This window comes from Ranitomeya variabilis, chromosome 4, assembly GCF_051348905.1.
Source record: "Ranitomeya variabilis isolate aRanVar5 chromosome 4, aRanVar5.hap1, whole genome shotgun sequence".
Classification (NCBI taxonomy): Eukaryota; Metazoa; Chordata; class Amphibia; order Anura; family Dendrobatidae; genus Ranitomeya; species Ranitomeya variabilis.
The window spans coordinates 141082861-141096233 of NC_135235.1; positions in this window are offsets into that span (position 1 = coordinate 141082861).

Here is a 13373-nt window from a genome sequence, read left to right on the forward strand (position 1 = left end):
AGTCCAAAATGAGGAGCTGCCTATTATCTCCTAGGCTGCTCCTGCCCATATGCTGCGCCCATCTATGGGCTGGGCCGCCTCCCTCCTCCCATTTCTGAGAGTATGATTTTCCAGGCAGAACCGTCGATGGCCCATAACTTTCCACCTAAAGGTTCAAATAAGATGGCAGTGGTGCCACTGGATTCTGCTGGATTATATCTGTGCAGGGAGACCAAATATGGCTGCTGTATTTAATTCCTGGTAGCTATGCTTTATAACTCCATAACACAAGGTTCTGGAGGTGGCTGCATGGTATTGGCATGTGGGGAAAGGAATGCTGATTCCGATTATGTGCTCAGCTAGGCTCAGAGATATTGCATTCTGTTATTATAGGTCAATTTCCAAATTCAATACGTCAGAGCCTTGCTGTGACCTGTGGTGCCACGATGTTCCATGTGCTTGAGTCAGACAAAGGAATCCAGTTTGGCTGGTCCTGCATACGAATTCACAACCCTGTGATAATTGTCGGGGGCACAGGGTCTATACCAGTGTTCCTCCAATCCAGTCCTCAAGAGCCATCAATAGGTCATGTTTTCAAGATTTCCTTAGTATGGCCCAGGTGATAATTGCATCACCTTCACAGACAGGAATTTCATCACCTGTGAAATACTAAGGAAATCCTAAAAACATGACCTGTTGGTGGCTCTTGAGGACTGGAGTTGGGGAACACTGGTCTATACCTGGAGTGAGCTTCAAAGGGCTTGTTCCTTGGGTTAATGTTGTGAATTCTATTTTTGGACTCCCTCTAGTGGTCACAAGCGGTACTGTGTAGTGTTGTCTTTCTGCAGGTTGGCTGCATCAGCTGGTTCGTTATCCTTGGTTGGTTTCCTATTTAGCTCACCTGGAGACTCAGTTCCTTGCCTGCTATCAATGTATTCAGTGCTCTTCAGATTCCTTGTGGCTACCTTGCTCCCAGTCTCTCCAAGACAAGCTAAGTTTTTGTTTGATCATTTTTTGATTATCAGCGTTCATTATGTTTTTAGTCCAGCTCGCTAAAATGTGATTTCCTCGCTTGCTGGTTGCTCTAGGAGACTGGGTTTCTCCCCCCACACCGTTAGTTGGTGTGGGGGTTCTTGAAATCTCAGAGTGGATATTTTGTAAGGGTTTTTTACGGACCGCATAGATTCCCTTTTCTATTTTCTGCTATCTAGTATTAGTGGGCCTCATTTGCTGAATCTGCTTTCACCCCTGTGTATGTGCCTTCCTCTTACCTCACCGTTATCTGTTGGGGGCTTCTATATCTTTGGGGATTATTTCTCTGGAGGCAAGAGAGGTCTTTCTTTCTCTCTAGGGGTAGTAAGTTCCTCAGGCTGGCTCGAGACGTCTAGGATTTTTAGGCACGTTCACCGGCTACTTCTAGTGTGTTTGGATAGGTTCAGATTTGCGGTCAGTCCAGTTTGCCACCTCCCTAGAGCTTGTCCTATGTTTGTTACTTAGCTGGAGTAATTTGTGATCCTCAACCACTAAGGATCATAACAGTATAGCAGGTCAAAAAGTGTTTAATGCATCGCAGAAGTGGGATAAAAAGAAGACCTGAGTACATTTTTTTTTTTTTTTTTTTCCTCCCGCTTTTCATTTGCTGCAGTCTGTTTAGCTTCTTTCATCCCCTTGAACTCTGGGTGGTTTTGAGCTCAGCTGCAGACATGAATGTTCAGACTCTGACTTCTAGTGTGGATCATCTTACTGCACGGGTGCAAAGTATTCAGGATTTTGTTATTCATAGCCCTATGTCAGAACCAAAGATACCCATTCCTGAGTTGTTTTCTGGAGATAGATCTAGGTTATTTCTATCTCTGAGACCTCGTTCCTCTGGTGATTCCGCTCAGCAAGTTAAAATTGTTATCTCCTTGTTGCGTGGCGACCCTCAAGATTGGGCTTTCTCTCTGGCGCCAGGAGATCCTGCTTTGCTTAATGTAGATGCATTTTTTCTGGCTCTTGGACTGCTTTATGAGGAGCCTAATCTTGAGAATCAGGCAGAAAAAGCGTTTCTGGCTATCTCTCAAGGTCAGGATGAAGCAGAGGTGTATTGTCAAAAATTTCGGAAATGGTCGGTGCTTACTCAGTGGAATGAGTGTGCCCTGGCTGCAAATTTCAGAGAAGGTCTTTCTGAGGCCATTAAGAATGTTATGGTGGGGTTTCCCACCCCTACAAGTCTGAGTGATTCTATGGCTTTAGCCATTCAGGTTGATCGGCGTTTTCGGGAGCGCAAATCTGCTCATCCTTTGGCGGTATTTTCTGGACAGAGACCTGAGTCTATGCAATGTGACCGAACTCTGACCAGAATTGAGCGACAAAGTCATAGACGTCAAAATGGGTTGTGCTTTTACTGTGGTGATTCTACTCATGTTATCTCAGCATGCTCTAAACGCTTAAAAAAAGATTGCTAAACATGTCACCATTGGTACTATACAGCCTAAGTTTATTTTGTCTGTTACTTTGATTTGTTCTTTGTCGTCCTACCCGGTTATGGCTTTTGTGGATTCGGGTGCTGCCCTGAATCTGATGGATTTGTCGTTTGCCAGGCGCTGTGGTTTTGTCCTGGAGCCTTTAGAATTTCCTATTCCTCTGAGGGGAATTGATGCTACGCCATTGGCTGAGAATAAGCCTCAGTATTGGACGCAAATGACCATGTGCATGACTCCCGTACATCAGGAGGTGATTCGCTTTCTCGTTCTGCATAATTTGCATGATGTTGTCGTTTTGGGTCTGCCATGGCTGCAAGCTCATAATCCAGTTTTAGATTGGAAAGCTATGTCTGTGTCAAGTTGGGGTTGTCAGGGAATTCATGGCGATACTCCGTTGGTGTCTATTGCTTCTTCCACTCCTTCTGAGGTCCCTGAGTTTTTGTCTGACTACCAGGATGTATTTGATGAGCCCAGGTCCAGTGCCCTGTCCCCTCATAGGGATTGTGACTGTGCTATAAATTTAATTCCTGGTAGTAAATTCCCTAAGGGACGACTTTTTAATTTGTCTATACCAGAGCATGCCGCGATGCGGAGTTATATAAAGGAGTCTTTGGAGAAGGGACATATTCGCCCATCCTCTTCCCCTCTTGGTGCAGGATTTTTTTTTGTGGCCAAGAAGGACGGTTCTTTGAGACCTTCGATTATCGTCTTCTGAATAAAATTACAGTCAAATTTCAGTATCCTTTGCCACTATTGTCTGATTTGTTTGCTCGGATTAAGGGTGCCAGTTGGTTCACCAAGATAGATCTCCGTGGTGCGTATAACCTTGTGCGCATTAAGCAGGGAGATGAATGGAAAACAGCATTTAATACACCCGAAGGCCATTTTGAGTACTTAGTGATGCCTTTTGGACTCTCTAATGCTCCTTCTGTGTTTCAGTCCTTCATGCATGACATCTTCCGAGAATGTCTGGATAAATTTATGATTGTTTATTTGGATGACATTTTGGTCTTTTCTGATGATTGGGAGTCCCATGTGAAGCAGGTCAGGATGGTGTTTCAGGTCCTGCGTGCTAATGCTTTATTTGTGAAGGGCTCAAAATGCCTCTTCGGAGTACAGAAGGTCTCCTTTTTGGGTTTTATTTTTTCTCCTTCTACTGTGGAGATGGACCCAGTCAAGGTCCAGGCTATTCATAACTGGACTCAGCCTACGTCTGTTAAGAGTCTTCAGAAGTTCTTGGGGTTTGCTAATTTTTACCGTCGTTTCATCGCTAATTTTTCTAGCGTGGTTAAACCTTTGACGGATTTGACCAAGAAGGGTTCTGATGTGACTAATTGGTCTCCTGCAGCCGTGGAGGCATTTCGGGAGCTGAAGTACCGGTTTTCTTCAGCTCCAGTCTTATGTCAGCCAGATGTCTCTCTCCCCTTCCAGGTCGAGGCTTCTGAGATTGGAGCAGGGGCTGTTTTGTCGCAGAGAAGCTCTGATGGCTCTGTGATGAAGCCATGTGCTTTCTTTTCAAGAAAGTTTTCGCCTGCCGAGCGGAATTATGATGTTGGTAATCGGGAGTTGTTGGCTATGAAGTGGGCATTTGAGGAGTGGCGACATTGGCTCGAAGGAGCTAAACATCGTGTGGTGGTCTTGACTGATCACAAAAATCTGATTTACCTTGAATCTGCCAAGCGCCTGAATCCTAGACAGGCTCGTTGGTCGTTGTTTTTCTCCCGTTTCAACTTCGTGGTCTCATACCTGCCTGGTCCGAAGAACGTGAAAGCTGATGCACTTTCTAGGAGTTTTGTGCCTGACTCTCCGGGAGTTTCTGAGCCGGCTGGTATTCTCAGAGAGGGAGTGATTTTGTCTGCCATTTCCCCAGATTTGCGACGAGTGCTGCAGAAATTTCAGGAGGATAGACCTGACCGTTGTCCACCAGAGAGACTGTTTGTCCCGGATAGATGGACCAGCAGAGTTATTTCCGAGGTTCATTCTTCGGTGTTGGCGGGTCATCCTGGGATTTTTGGTACCAGAGATTTGGTGGCTAGGTCCTTCTGGTGGCCTTCCTTGTCGCGGGATGTGCGTTCCTTTGTGCAGTCTTGTGGGATTTGTGCTCGGGCTAAGCCTTGCTGTTCTCGTGCCAGCGGTTTGCTTTTGCCTTTGCCTGTTCTGAAAAGGCCTTGGACACACATTTCCATGGATTTTATTTCGGATCTTCCAGTATCTCAGAAAATGTCTGTCATCTGGGTGGTGTGTGATCGTTTTTCCAAGATGGTCCATTTGGTGCCCTTGCCTAAGTTGCCTTCTTCCTCCGATTTGGTTCCTCTATTTTTTCAGAATGTGGTTCGCTTGCACGGCATTCCTGAAAATATTGTGTCTGATAGAGGATCCCAGTTTGTGTCCAGGTTTTGGCGGATATTTTGTGCTAAGATGGGCATTGATTTGTCTTTTTCGTCGGCCTTCCATCCTCAGACTAATGGCCAAACCGAACGAACTAATCAGACGTTGGAAACTTATTTGAGATGTTTTGTTTCTGCTGATCAGGATGATTGGGTGACTTTTTTGCCTTTGGCCGAGTTTGCCCTTAATAACACAGGTCAACAAAAAAAAAATTTTTTTCTGGTGTCCAAAATATTTTAATGAATTTGGGGTATTTTTGGGGTGCTGATTCTGAATATGCTATCAGTTTTGCCAGATTGGCTCAAGTTTTTTGAGATTTTTGGTATCTTATTTATAGCACTTGTTGGTAAATGCGACGCATCATCTCATTAATTTCTTTGGATTAGTACTTGAACTGAGCAGTTCTCAATATAGTTTTGTGTTAATTAGTGTTCTAAAAGTTTGTTCATAGCTTGATTTTTGCACTAACTTTATGTTGTTGTCTGTTTTCCAGTGAAAAGCATGAACTCATCAAGAAGAAGTTGTCTTAACGATCCAGACTCATTCTGTTACATTTGTGGTGAATACACACTGCCAAAACATAGAAGAAACATAACAGACTTCGTAAAAAAAGTGTATTTTGCCTATTTTGGGGTTATGCTTGGGGACCAAGACAAGTTTTGGGCACCACACATAGTGTGCAAAGCATGTATCGAATTATTACGAAAATGGAGCAAAGGACAAAGAAAAAGCTTCAAATTTGGTGTTCCAATGGTGTGGAGAGAGCCAAAAAATCATCATGATGACTGTTATTTCTGTGCAGTGCAAGTGCAAGGATTCAATAAGCATAAGAAACGAAAATGGGAGTAACATGGAATCTGCAAGAAGGCCTGTCCCTCATTGTGAAGATGTGCCTGTACCTGTGTTTACCATAAATAACAGTCATCATGATGATTTTTTGGCTCTCTCCACACCATTGGAACACCAAATTTGAAGCTTTTTCTTTGTCCTTTGCTCCATTTTCGTAATAATTCGATACATGCTTTGCACACTATGTGTGGTGCCCAAAACTTGTCTTGGTCCCCAAGCATAACCCCAAAATAGGCAAAATACACTTTTTTTACGAAGTCTGTTATGTTTCTTCTATGTTTTGGCAGTGTGTATTCACCACAAATGTAACAGAATGAGTCTGGATCGTTAAGACAACTTCTTCTTGATGAGTTCATGCTTTTCACTGGAAAACAGACAACAACATAAAGTTAGTGCAAAAATCAAGCTATGAACAAACTTTTAGAACACTAATTAACACAAAACTATATTGAGAACTGCTCAGTTCAAGTACTAATCCAAAGAAATTAATGAGATGATGCGTCGCATTTACCAACAAGTGCTATAAATAAGATACCAAAAATCTCAAAAACTTGAGCCAATCTGGCAAAACTGATGACATATTCAGAATCAGCACCCCAAAAATACCCTAAATTCGATGAAATATCTTTGGCACCAAAAATGCTGTTGACCAGTGTAATCTGGCTAGTTCTGCTACTTTGGTTTCACCTTTTTTCTGTAATTCTGGTTTCCATCCTCGTTTTTCCTCGGGTCAGGTTGAGTCTTCTGACTGTCCTGGGGTGGATTCTGTGGTGGATAGGTTGCAGCAGATTTGGAACCATGTGGTGGACAATTAGAGGTTGTCACAGGAGAAGGCTCAGCGCTTTGCCAACCGCCGCCGCGGTGTGGGTCCCCGACTTCGTGTTGGGGATTTGGTGTGGCTGTCTTCTCGGTATGTTCCTATGAAGGTCTCCTCTCCTAAATTCAAGCCTTGCTTCATCGGTCCTTATAAGATCTTGGAAATCCTTAACCCGGTGTCTTTTCGTTTGGATCTCCCAGCATCGTTTGCCATTCATAATGTGTTCCATAGGTCTTTGTTGCGGAGGTATGTGGTACCTGTGGTTCCTTCTGTTGAGCCTCCTGCTCCGGTGCTGGTCGAGGGCGAATTGGAGTACGTGGTGGAGAAGATTTTGGATTCTCGTATCTCTAGACGGAGGCTTCAGTATTTGGTTAAGTGGAAGGGCTATGGTCAGGAGGATAATTCCTGGGTTGTCGCCTCTGATGTTCATGTGGCCGATTTGGTTCGTGCCTTCCACGCGGCTCATCCTGATCACCCTGGGGGTCTTGATGAGGGTTCGGTGACCCCTCCTCAAGGGGGGGGGTACTGTTGTGAATTCTATTTTTGGGCTCCCTCTAGTGGTCACAAGCGGTACTGTGTAGTGTTGTCTTTCTGCAGGTTGGCTGCATCAGCTGGTTCGTTATCCTTGGTTGGTTTCCTATTTAGCTCACCTGGAGACTCAGTTCCTTGCCTGCTATCAATGTATTCAGTGCTCTTCAGATTCCTTGTGGCTACCTTGCTCCCAGTCTCTCCAAGACAAGCTAAGTTTTTGTTTGATCATTTTTTGATTATCAGCGTTCATTATGTTTTTAGTCCAGCTCGCTAAAATGTGATTTCCTCGCTTGCTGGTTGCTCTAGGAGACTGGGTTTCTCCCCCCACACCGTTAGTTGGTGTGGGGGTTCTTGAAATCTCAGAGTGGATATTTTGTAAGGGTTTTTTACGGACCGCATAGATTCCCTTTTCTATTTTCTGCTATCTAGTATTAGTGGGCCTCATTTGCTGAATCTGCTTTCACCCCTGTGTATGTGCCTTCCTCTTACCTCACCGTTATCTGTTGGGGGCTTCTATATCTTTGGGGATTATTTCTCTGGAGGCAAGAGAGGTCTTTCTTTCTCTCTAGGGGTAGTAAGCTCCTCAGGCTGGCTCGAGATGTCTAGGATTTTTAGGCACGTTCACCGGCTACTTCTAGTGTGTTTGGATAGGTTCAGATTTGCGGTCAGTCCAGTTTGCCACCTCCCTAGAGCTTGTCCTATGTTTGTTACTTAGCTGGAGTAATTTGTGATCCTCAACCACTAAGGATCATAACAGGTTAATTACCGAAAAATATTGAGTTTCTCTCTCCAAGGAAGTGCCTTCACGGGATAATGAGGTCCCTTTGACTGAGGTGCATTTTATTTCCCTTTATGGCCTGGGGGAATGCAAGGGTGGGGGCTGAGGTTGGAGCAAGTATTCTGGGCCAAACTGTTTCTAACAGAGAATTCCATCAGATAATACAATGATATCAAGTAGATATCATTTTCCATATCTCACAACTGGCAACCCCCAAGTGCCAGTAGGAAGAATGTATACCAGAGGTGAGTGGCCAACACAGAATAGCTGATAAACAGATTTAGAAAACAATGCACAGTGTTAATAATCATTAAACACCTGTGCCCTTGCAGGGAATTACTTACTAGAAAATCCAGTGCAAAAATATCATTAACCCATATAAAGAGAAGATGCACATAAAGGATTAGATTAATCATAAAAAGATTTTATTAACCCCTTAATACCGTTTGACGTACTATCCCGTCAAGGTGACCTGGGACTTAATTCCTGGTGACGGGATAGTACGTCATACGCGATCGGCCGCACTCATGGGGGGAGCGCGGCCGATCGCGGCCGGGTGTCAGCTGCCTATCGCAGCTGACATCCGGCACTATGTGCCAGGAGCGGTCACGGACCGCCCCCGGCACATTAACCCCCGGCACACCGCGATCAAACATGATCGCGATGTGCCGGCGGTGCAGGGAAGCATCGCGCAGGGAGGGGGCTCCCTGCGGGCTTCCCTGAGCCCCCCGCAGCAACGCGATGTGATCGCGTTGCTGCGAGGGTCTTACCTCCCTCCCTGCCTGCTCCAGACCCGGATCCAAGATGGCCGCGGATCCGGGTCCTGCAGGGAGGGAGGTGGCTTCACAGAAGCCTGCTCAGAGCAGGCACTGTGAAGCAGCCTGCACTTCTCGCAGATCGGTGATCTGTCAGAGTGCTATGCAAACTGACAGATCACCGATCTGTATTGTCCCCCCCTGGGGCAAAGTAAAAAAGTAAAAAAAAAAATTTCCAAATGTGTAAAAAAAATAAAAAAAAAATATTCCAAAATAATGAAAAAAAAATATATGTATTATTCCCATAAATACATTTCTTTATCTAAATAAAATAAAAAAAACAATAAAAGTACACATATTTAGTATTGCCGCGTCCGTAACGACCCGACCTATAAAACTGGCCCACTAGTTAAGCCCTTCAGTAAACACCGTAAGAAAAAAAAAAAAAAAACGAGGCAAAAAACAACGCTTTATTACCATACCGCCGAACAAAAAAGTGGAACAACACGCGATCAAAAAGACAGATATAAATAACCATGGTACCGCTGCAAACGTCATCTTGTCCCGCAAAAAACGAGCCGCCATACAGCATCATCAGCAAAAAAATAAAAAAGTTATAGTCCTGAGAATAAAGCGATACCAAAATAATAATTTTTTCTATAAAATAGTTTTTATCGTATAAAAGCGCCAAAACATAAAAAAATGATATAAATGAGATATCGCTGTAATCGTACTGACCCGACGAATAAAACTGCTTTATCAATTTTACCAAACGTGGAACGGTATAAACGCCTCCCCCAAAAGAAATTCATGAATAGCTGGTTTTTGATCACTCTGCCTCACAAAAATCAGAATAAAAAGCGATCAAAAAATGTCACGTGTCTGAAAATGTTACCAACAAAAACGTCAACTCGTCCCGCAAAAAACAAGACCTCATGTGACTCTGTGTACTTAAATATGGAAAAATTATAGCTCTCAAAATGTGGTAACGCAAAAAATATTTTTTGCAATAAAAAGCGTCTTTCAGTGTGTGACGGCTGCCAATCATAAAAATCCGCTAAAAAACCCTCTATAAAAGTAAATCAAACCCCCCTTTATCACCCCCTTAGTTAGGGAAAAATAAAAAAATTAAAAAAAATGTATTTATTTCCATTTTACCATTAGGGTTAGGGTTGGGGCTAGGGTTGGGGCTACAGTTAGGGTTGGGGCTAGGGTTAGGGTTGGGGCTAAAGATAGGGTTAGGGTTTGGATTACATTTACGGTTGGGAATAGGGTTGGGTGTGTCTGGGTTAGGGGTGTGGTTAGGGTTACTGTTGGGATTAGAGTAAGGGGTGTGTTTGGATTAGGGTATCAGTTATAATTGGGGGGTTTCCACTGTTTAGGCACATCAGGGGCTCTCCAAATGGGACATGGCATCCGATCTCAATTCCAGCCAATTCTGCGTTGAAAAAGGAAAACAGTGCTCCTTCCCTTCAGAGCTCTCCCGTGTGCCCAAACAGGGGTTTACCCCAACATATGGGGTATCGGCGTACTCAGGACAAACTGGACAACAACTTTTGGGGTCCAATTTCTCCTGCTACCCTTGTGAAAATACAAAACTGGGGGCTAAAAAATCATTTTTGTGAAAAAAAAAAGAATTTTTATTTTCACGGCTCTGCGTTATAAACTGTAGTGAAACACTTGGGGGTTCAAAGTTCTCACAACACATCTAGATAAGTTCCTTGGGGGGTCTAGTTTCCAATATGGGGTCACTTGTGGGGGGTTTGTACTGTTTGGGTACATCAGGGGCTCTGCAAATGCAACGTGACGCCTGCAGACCAATCCATTTAAGTCTGCATTCCAAATGGCACTCCTTCCCTTCCGAGCTCTGTCATGCGCCCAAACAGTGGTTCCCCCCCACATATTGGGTATCAGCGTACTCAGGACAAATTGGACAACAACTTTTGGGGTCCAATTTCTCCTGCTACCCTTGTGAAAATACAAAACTGGGGGCTAAAAAATCATTTTTGTGAAAAAAAAAAGAATTTTTATTTTCACGGCTCTGCGTTATAAACTGTAGTGAAACACTTGGGGGTTCAAAGTTCTCACAACACATCTAGATAAGTTCCTTGGGGGGTCTAGTTTCCAATATGGGGTCACTTGTGGGGGGTTTGTACTGTTTGGGTACATCAGGGGCTCTGCAAATGCAACGTGACGCCAGCAGACCAATCCATTTAAGTCTGCATTCCAAATGGCGCTCCTTCCCTTCCGAGCTCTGTCATGCGCCCAAACAGTGGTTCCCCCCCACATATTGGGTATCAGCGTACTCAGGATAAATTGGACAACAACTTTTGGGGTCCAATTTATCCTGATACCCTTGTGAAAATACAAAACTGGGGGCTAAAAAATCATTTTTGTGAAAAAAAAAAAGAATTTTTATTTTCACGGCTCTGCGTTATGAACTGTAGTGAAACACTTGGGGGTTCAAAGTTCTCACAACACATCTAGATAAGTTCCTTGGGGGGTCTAGTTTCCAATATGGGGTCACTTGTGGGGGGTTTGTACTGTTTGGGTACATCAGGGGCTCTGCAAATGCAACGTGACGCCTGCAGACCAATCCATTTAAGTCTGCATTCCAAATGGCGCTCCTTCCCTTCCGAGCTCTGTCATGCGCCCAAACAGTGGTTCCCCCCCACATATTGGGTATCAGTGTACCCAGGACAAATTGGACAACAACTTTTGGGGTCCAATTTATCCTGATACCCTTGTGAAAATACAAAACTGGGGGCTAAAAAATCATTTTTGTGAAAAAAAAAAAAGAATTTTTATTTTCACGGCTCTGCGTTATGAACTGTAGTGAAACACTTGGGGGTTCAAAGTTCTCACAACACATCTAGATAAGTTCCTTGGGGGGTCTAGTTTCCAATATGGGGTCACTTATGGGGGGTTTGTACTGTTTGGGTACATCAGGGGCTCTGCAAATGCAACGTGACGCCTGCAGACCAATCCATTTAAGTCTGCATTCCAAATGGCGCTCCTTCCCTTCCGAGCTCTGTCATGCGCCCAAACAGTGGTTCCCCCCCACATATTGGGTATCAGCGTACTCAGGATAAATTGGACAACAACTTTTGGGGTCCAATTTATCCTGATACCCTTGTGAAAATACAAAACTGGGGGCTAAAAAATCATTTTTGTGAAAAAAAAAAAGAATTTTTATTTTCACGGCTCTGCGTTATGAACTGTAGTGAAACACTTGGGGGTTCAAAGTTCTCACAACACATCTAGATAAGTTCCTTGGGGGGTCTAGTTTCCAATATGGGGTCACTTGTGGGGGGTTTGTACTGTTTGGGTACATCAGGGGCTCTGCAAATGCAACGTGACGCCTGCAGACCAATCCATTTAAGTCTGCATTCCAAATGGCGCTCCTTCCCTTCCGAGCTCTGTCATGCGCCCAAACAGTGGTTCCCCCCCACATATTGGGTATCAGCGTACTCAGGATAAATTGGACAACAACTTTTGGGGTCCAATTTATCCTGATACCCTTGTGAAAATACAAAACTGGGGGCTAAAAAATCATTTTTGTGAAAAAAAAAAGAATTTTTATTTTCACGGCTCTGCATTATAAACTGTAGTGAAACACTTGGGGGTTCAAAGCTCTAAAAACACATCTAGATAAGTTCCTTATGGCGTCTACTTTCCAAAATGGTGTCACTTGTGGGGGTTTTTAATGTTTAGGCACATCAGGGGCTCTCCAAACGCAACATGGCATCCCATCTTAATTCCAGTCAATTTTGCATTGAAAAGTAAAATAGCGCTCCTTCCCTTCCGAGCTCTGCTATGCGCCCAAACAGTGGTTTACCCCCACATATGGGGCATCGTCGTACTCAGGACAAATTGCACAACAACTTTTGTGGTCTAATTTCTAATCTTACCCTTGGGGAAATAAAAAAATGGGGGCGAAAAGATCATTTTTGTGAAAAAATATGATTTTTTTATTTTTACGGCTCTGCATTATAAACTTCTGTGAAGCCCTTGTTGGGTCAAAGTGCTCAACACACATCTAGATAAGTTCCTTAGGGGGTCTACTTTCCAAAATGGTGTCACTTGTGGGGGTTTTCAATGTTTAGGCACATCAGGGGCTCTCCAAACGCAACATGGCGTCCCATCTCAATTCCAGTCAATTTTGCATTGAAAAGTCAAATGGCGCTCCTTCCCTTCCGAGCTCTGCCCTGCGCCCAAACAATGGTTTACACCCACATATGGGGTATCAGCGTACTCAGGACAAATTGCACAACAATTTTTGGGGTCCAATTTCTTCTCCTACCCTTGGGAAAATAAAAAATTGGGGGCGAAAAGATCATTTTTGTGAAAAAATATGATTTTTTATTTTTACGGCTCCGCATTATAAACTTCTGTGAAGCACTTGTTGGGTCAAAGTGCTCACCACACATCTAGATAAGTTCCTTAGGGGGTCTACTTTCCAAAATGGTGTCACTTGTGGGGGGTTTCAATGTTTAGGCACATTAGGGGCTCTCCAAATGCAACATGCGTCCCATCTCAATTCCAGTCAATTTTGCATTGAAAAGTCAAATGGCGCTCCTTTCCTTCCGAGCTCTGCCATGCACCCAAACAGTGGGTTACCCCCACATATGGGGTATCAGCGTACTCAGGACAAATTGTACAACAACTTTTGGGGTCTATTTTCTCCTGTTACCCTTGGTAAAATAAAACAAATTGGATCTGAAATAAATTTTGTGTGAAAAAAAGTTAAATGTTCATTTTTATTTAAACATTCCAAAAATTCCTGTGAAACACCTGAAGGGTTAATAAAC